The following is an 8,129-nucleotide window of genomic DNA, read 5'->3' on the forward strand; positions in this document are numbered from 1 at the left end:
TGGGAAAAGGACCCACATGTACAAAAATATTCATAGCAGCTCTTTTTGTGGTGGCAAAGAATTGGAAATTGAGAGGATGCCCATCAATTGGGGAATAGCTGAGCAAGTTGTGTTATATGAATGTCATGGAATACTATTGTGCTATAAGAAATGATGAACAGGCTGACTTCAGAAAAACCTGGAAAGACTTATATGGTCTGATGCTGAGTGAAGTGAGCAGAACCAAGAGGACTTTGTACACAATAACAGCCATTATGCAATGACTAAATTGTTAAACTGAACCCTTCTCAGCATTACAAGGATCTAAGACATCTCCAGAGGCCTCGGATGGAAAATGCTGTCCACATCCAAAGAAAGAACTATGGAAGTCGAATCACTATCACTTATTTTTATCTTCTGCTGAGTTTTGTTTCATCTTTCTGATGGTTCCTCCTATTGATTTTAATTTGCACTTACAACTTCACTGATGTGAAAATATGTTTAATGGGTATGTAAATGTAAAGCCTATATCAGATTGTGCGCCATCTTGGGGAGGGTGGGGGGGAGGAAAGAGGAGAAAATTTTTCAACTCAAAAGCATACAGAAAAAAGAAAATAAAAGAAAAACAACTGACTGGAAAACAGATCCTGGAGAGAGAATTTAAAAATTATTGGACTATCTGAAAGCCATGTTCAAAAAAAAGAGCCTAGACATCATCTTTCAAGAAATTATCAAGGAAAACTGCCCTGATATTCTAGAACCAGAAGGTAAAATACAAATGGAAAGAATTTACTGATCACCTCCTGAAAGAGATCCTTACAGGAATAGTCCTAGGAATATTTTAGCCAAATTCCAGAATTCCCAGGTCAAGGAGAAAATATTGCAAGCATCCAGAAAGAAACAACTCAAGTATTATGGAAAAACAATCAGGATAATACAAGATTTAGCAGCTTCTACATTATGGGACCAGTGGGCTTGGAATATAATATTCTGGAGGGCAAAGGAGATAGGATTACAACCAAGAATCACCTAACCAGCAAAACTGAGGAGAATCCTTCCGGGAAAAAATGAATATTCAGTGAAATAGAAGAATTTCTAGCATTCTTGATGAAAATACCAGAGCTGAATAGAAAATTTGACTTTCAAATACAAGACTCAAGTGAAACATGAAGGGGTAAACAGGAAAGAGAAATCATAAGAGACTTGTTAAAGTCAAACTGTTTACATTCCTGCATGGAAAGATAATATTTGCAACTCAGGAGACCTTTGTCAGTATTAGGGTAGTTGCAGGGAAAAAATTATATGTATGTATGTATGTATGTGTGTGTGTGTGTATGTATATATATATATATATACATACTATATATATACATACATACATATATATACATATATATATGTACATATACATAGATAGATAAATAGTGGGCACAGGATGAGTTGAAGATGAAGGGGTGGTATCTGGAGAATAAAATTATGGGGTGAGAGAGGACTATACTGGGAGAAGAAGAAAGGAAGAAATAGAATGGGGTAAATTATGTTACACACACCAGACAAGAAAAAGGTTTTTACAGTGGAGGGGGAATGGGGGAAGATGAGAGGGAATGAGTGAGTCTTATTCTCATAGGATTTGGCTTAAGGAGGGAATAACATGCACACTCAGTTGGGTATGGAAATCTATCTTACTCTACAGGAAAGTCGGGAGTGAAAGGGATAAGAGAGGAAGAGGATGATAGAGGGGAGGGCAGATTGGGGGAGGGGGCAATCAGAAGCAAACAATTCTAAGGAGGAACAGGGTCAAAATAGAGAATAGAATGAATTGGGGAGCAGGGTAGGATGAAGGGAAAATACTTAGTTTTTCACAATATGACTACTATGGAGGTGTTTTGCATGATTACACATGTATAACCTGTATCAAGTTGCTTGCCTTCTCAATGAGGGTGGGTGGGGAAGGAGGAAGAGAGAAAATTAGGAACCCAAAGTTTTAAAAATAAATGTTCAAAAAATTGTTTTCACATGCAACTGGGAAATAAGGTATACAGGCAATGGGGTATAGAAATATATCCTGCCCTACATGAAAATTGAAAGGGAAGGGGATAAGATAAGGAAGGGAGAGATAGGACTGCAGATTAGGGGAAGGGATATTCAGAATGCATGCCATCTTGGGGTGGGGAGAGGGACAAGATGGGGAGAAAATTTGGAGCTCAAAATCTTGTGGAAGTGAATGTTGAAAACTAAAAATTAATAAATTGATTTAAAAAAAGGAAAAAGCAGACTATGACTTGATATTCCTTTTCAAACAGTGAAGAAGTTAATGATCTTTTGGCTTTGTCAATTGATTATTAGTCTTGATAATTACTCAGAAGGCAACTAACATGATATATTCAACACCAGTTATGTGATACTTATCAAGACAATTGAATTTTCTCAGCCACAATTTTTACTCCCACAAAATAAAAGACTAATAGAATTAAGTCTAGTAGGACTTACTTCACAAGGTTGTTGAGAGGATTACCTGGGATCACACTAGTACTTGGCAAGCCTTAAAGAATGGGAAAAGCTTTTTAGTGAGGATCATAATTATAATGATGAGCCAATTTAGGTTAAAAATAATAAAATTGAATAACACCTAGTTTGTGGGAGGGGAAAACATTCTATTCTGTTGTTGGTGGGAATTGACCAGGCTGTCATGAGTCTCATACATTCTTCATGATTCTTCCTTCACAAAGCTAATAAGATTTCATATATTTTCCAAGATTGAAGATGAAAGGATGTAACAAATTCTCAACAAAATTTAGGCAACTTTCCAAGTTCCTCTGCACTTTTCTCAAATGGAAAGGAATATAATTATCTTTTTTTTTTTTGGCTAGGCAAGTTGCCCAGGGTCACACAGCTAGTAAGTGTCAAGTGTCTGAGGCTGGATTTAAACTCAGGTCCTCCTGACTCCAGGGTTGGTGCTTTATCCACTGCACCACCTACCTGCCCCTATCATCTTTTCAAAGCAAAATATACCCATTTGAATAGTTGACAGCCTTTAGCCACAAAGATACTGTCCTATAGAGAAAGCCTTGAATCTATGATAGCTCACATTCATAATTTCATGGCACTTAGATCAAAAGAGTACATACTTTCTAATGTTACAAATGTATTACAGTTTAGGTAACATTCCACAGAGCACCAACACTTCTATGCAATGGATTCTCAAAATTATAATGTGAGAAATTATAAACATGATAATATAAAGCATCCTGTATTTAAAGCAACATTTTCACCTCTAACAACGTTAACTTGGTTGAATTCATCTCTGTATCATCTTACATGGAAAAAATTCCATTTGTCTACCAAATTTGATACTGTAAACTAGTTGCACTTAGAAACCAGTGTAGAGTAGTTCAAAGTTTAGCACCATCACTTGCCAGTCAGAGTACAGATAAATTATGCCATGAATAATAATTTCCCCAATTAATTCATTAAAAACATTATATATAAAATGTAATTGCTCAATTATAAACTTTATTCCATAATTCCAGATACTTTTCCATATCATGGAGAATATAAAAATTTCTGGAATGAGGCTTAGAAATCATGACAAATCTCAAGAGCACCTTTAACTTCCAGAGGAATAAAATGAACATTTCTCCAAATAGCTCTCACTGTTTTACAGACATGTTAGTCATCCTATTCTTCTTTTCTCTCAGTGAGGTCTAAACTTCCTTAACTTTTTTGCAATATGGAAAGACTTTCATGAAATAATGTAGAGTGAAATGAACAAGACCAAGAGCACATTATACACCGTAACAGCAAAATTATTCAAAGAATAACTTTTGGATATTATAAATACTCAAATCACTTACAAAGGACTTATGAAGGATGATTCTATCCACCTCCAGAAAAAGAACTGATAAATGGAAGTTACTGTGAAAGAAATTTAGGCTCATTATAATGATTATGATAGCTAATGATAATTCTGAAGAATCAGAACTGTCCAAAAGTTGGAAGACTACTTAGAAGGGTGTCCTAATTATGAGGTGGTTTCCCACATGTTGGAATTCTTCAAGCAGTGGCTACATGATCAATTGTCAGGCATATTACAGTGGAGATTCCTTTTGGGTATGGCTCTAGCTACATGTCTACTAGTGTTTTTTCCAATCCTTGTCTTATGTGTTTCTTTAATTCTGTGTTTATAAAGGAGGTCAATGCTATGTCTAAAACAGTTTTAAGAGTGTTGTGAGGTCAATTTTCAAAGTCTACGAAGAAATGGGAAATACAAAATATATTTTTAATATATTGTTAATATAAAAATAATAATGCAGAAAACATCAATCTTTACTAATTAGTTGATCTCTACTTTCCTAAGTGAAATGATTTTAAGAATAATCTCTACATATCTTGAGGAAATCCTTGATGACAGTACTGAAAGATGCATGTAGGCTTTTGCAAGCAATATTTCACATTAGACAACATTGTTCATATGATACAGAAAGTAAAACATTGTACTCTGGTTATTTACTAACTAAATAAAAGGGTTTGATTCCAAAGAACCGCACACTGCTCAGTCACTTCCCATGCACATGTCCAAATTGCACATGATTCATTGAAAGTCATGCTTAGTCTTCTTTGATGCCCTCTAATTATTAACACGAAGCATGATGTAAAACACAAAAATCATGTTTTCCGATGTTTCTTGTAGCTTTCATTGGGGATATCCAGGGAAGGAAGAGTTTAAGGCCAAACGTGGTAACCATAATGATAATAAATCACATTCAGATAGTGTGTATTATGTGCAAAACATTAAGCTAAGTGATTTACGTTTATATTTAATCTCAAAAAAGCCATTTTAAAAAAGGAATGTCATAATCATATCATTAGAAGATGGTCAAAGACATGTGGCATTATATTGTTCTATTTGCCAATAATAGGCAGAACTAGGAATATTGCCTTAATGGGCAGAGCTAGTAGTGGTTTAATAGAAACATCAAAGTCCTGGTAGTCCTAAAACTTGAGTTCTAATACTGGTTCTATCACTTCTTGTGAGACTGAACAACACAATTCACTGCTGAGCCTCAGGATTTTATTTTTCCCCATTGTAAAATGAAGGAATTGTACTAAGGCATAAAACAAGTCCTTAATCTAGAGCCTAAAAATGATTTTATTTGATGTTGATGAGTGTATATCAATGTAATTGGTTTATTATGCAATCTGTATTTCATAGCAATATTGTTTGGAGGACTTAGATTCTATTACACTGCCACTTAAGTTCATGACCCAAATAAGATCAGCATAGGACAGCACAGTCTCTATAGTGCAGAAGGATTTCTGGTCAAGAGGGGGTAAAACCTTGCTAAAAACTGGAGTTTTCCAAGGGAACAATGAAATAACTTGGGGACTAGGAAGCTGCCACCTACTGGAGGTCTTCAATCAAAGTATGTAAAGGTCAGAATTAGGATCACATTTAGGGAAGAATGAATAGGTTTCCATTTTGTGAAGGATTAAAGGAGCAGGGAGATTTCCTGAGACCTCCTCAAGATTTTTGATTGCGTTCTACAATTCCCATAAAGTCATAAGGCTTCAGGGGAAGGAGAGATTACTTTCAATTCCAAAGGTCAGGGAAAATTTCATGGACAAGGGGGAACATGAATTGGGGTGGAAATGATAAATAAAATTGATCAATAACAGAGGAAAAGACAAGTTCTAAAAAAAATTACATATTCAATACTGGAAGGGACAGAAAAGATTGCAAAGTAAAACTCCTTCCATTTACAAAGGAGAAAACTAAAGCTCACAGGTGTAGAAGAATTTCCTGAAAGTCACACTGATCATACATTAGAGAGTCAGAATTTTTATTTGCATATGAAACTGCAAATAAATTATATACAACTTGCTATTCCTTTTAAATATATTTTACTATATATAATATAGTCTGACTAGATAATAAAATTATATATAATATTATTATATATTATTAATACATGATAAAGTATTTAAAAGAACAGGCAGAATTTTTAATTAGTTCTTGGGACACTAAATACAGTACCATTTATGGCTCCTCTGAAGATATTGTATAGCTTAGAAAGAAGTCAAATTAAGGCATTCAGAGCACTATAATTTAACTGGCATGAAGAAGTTGGAGGGAGCAGTGAGACTGGAGTCAGAAAAGGCAGGATCAGGTCAAATTATGGATATCTTTGAATAATCTTAATTGAGTGAGAGTAAGGAGTTTGGAAATGAGGGATTAGGAGTATTTTGATCTCTAAGTTCCCTCTCAGTTCTCTGTTCTATAATCCCAAAATGCAGGCAATGGAAAGCCTTTAAATATTTTGATCAGAAAGATGATAATACAGAAATAATTTCATAACAGGTAAGAGTGAAGGGAAGGCAGTCATTTCCCCCTGAGATATTAAGAATAGGAAGAAGCAAAGTAGAAATGAAGAGACCTGAGAGCAGATATGGGGAAAGGTAGAGCAGTGATAGGAGAAATAAATGTCACAGGGGGCTCAATTGGAAAGAAAGAGGAGAGAGGCAACAGACATAAAAGGGATAAAAATATAAAAAAAGAGAGATGAATGTCATGGACAAAGCCCAGCAGAGAAGAGAGTTACAATGACTTCAGACTCCCTAGAGCAAACAGAAGAGAGAAGGATTAATAAAATCATAGCTTAAATTGCAGAAAAGAGAAGATCCATGAGAGTAGAAGGGCAATGTGGTATGAGGTAGCATATGATGAGAGTGGCAGTAGGGAAAATGCCCCAGTTGCAAATACTGAATGAGCTACAAGGGATGCTGGAGACAGGAAGAAAGTTAGAGATCATTGCATCAATTGATATGAGAAACAATAAGGCCTTGATTAGCAGAGATTTCAGGGAAGAGAGACAGAGAGAAAGAGAGAGAGACAGAGACAGAGACAGAGCATGAAAGGGAGGGAGAGAAAGAGAGGGAGAGAGAGAGACAGAGAGATGGAGGGAGAGAAAGAGGGAGGGAGAGAAAGAGAGAGGGAGAGAGGGAGAGAGAGAGAGAGAGAGAGAGAGAGACAGAGACAGAGAGAGAGAGACAGAGAGACGGAGGGAGAGAAAGAGAGAGGGAGAGAGGGAGAGAGAGAGAGAGAGAGAGAGAGACAGAGACAGAGATAGAGAGACAGAGAGACGGAGGGAGAGAAAGAGAGAGGGAGAGAGGGAGAGAGAGAGAGAGAGAGAGAGAGAGAGAGAGAGAGAGAGAGAGCTATACTAGGATGCAGAAGAAAACTTCTTGCACCAGTTCCAGAGTGGTTTAAGGGGTTTTTTTCCTGCTCTCTGAAAGTCAAGGGCTCAAACAAAGCTCTATCTCCCTATGCAGTTCCTGGAAGAGCGTTTCTGCTTCTAAGCTCTTAAGTCCAAGAATTAGATGGAATTCTTACCTAGTCCTAATAAAGGCACTCACCAGACTGGTCTCTGCTGCTGTGGTGAGGTACAGGGCTCCAATAAGAAGAATACATGCATAGGTTAGGTCTGGATGTGTGTATGTGAGCATGTGTGGCAGTCCTACTTATAAGGACTGGATTGTCTTAGCCTATCTGCTTCCAGAGCACTGATTATCTTGTTATGGGCAGGCAAGTGACACTACCTGCTATGGGAATCCATGATGTATCCAAAAAAGAAAACTTTTTGACCCAATGCGTATGACCTTTAGTAATTTCTAAAGCTAAGGGAATTTCTCCATCTGAAATTAGGAACACATAATTACAAGAATCAAATAATTTGCTGAGAGCAGGGGTAGAGAAACTTTCATGGGCTCCCAGGGACAGATGCTAAACTGTCAGAAGAACAAGGTAATTTTCTGCCCTGTGTGCTGCCTGCTTCATTAGTAACCAGAGTCACACTGCTGGAAGACGTACTGTGCCCAAGAAAACTGAAGTTGGGAGCCCTTGGTTAAAGAACTGTGTTTAGTTTTTAACTATTGTGTGATAATAAACAAATTATTTGACCTTAGTAAGCTCAGGGTTTTTACTTATTAAATGGGACTAATTAAATTTGTGTAATGAAAAAAAAAACTCTTTGGCTATAGTTTCAAGAACTGTATACAATTCAGCAATTACATATAGTTTTATAGTTCCTAAAACATTTCCTATTCTCTCAGTCAATTCTTAACTCCTTACAATCTGCTTTCTGATCCCATCA

This window comes from Phascolarctos cinereus, unplaced genomic scaffold (assembly GCF_003287225.1).
Source record: "Phascolarctos cinereus isolate Bilbo 61053 unplaced genomic scaffold, phaCin_HiC Scaffold_726;HRSCAF=1367, whole genome shotgun sequence".
NCBI classification, from domain to species: Eukaryota; Metazoa; Chordata; class Mammalia; order Diprotodontia; family Phascolarctidae; genus Phascolarctos; species Phascolarctos cinereus.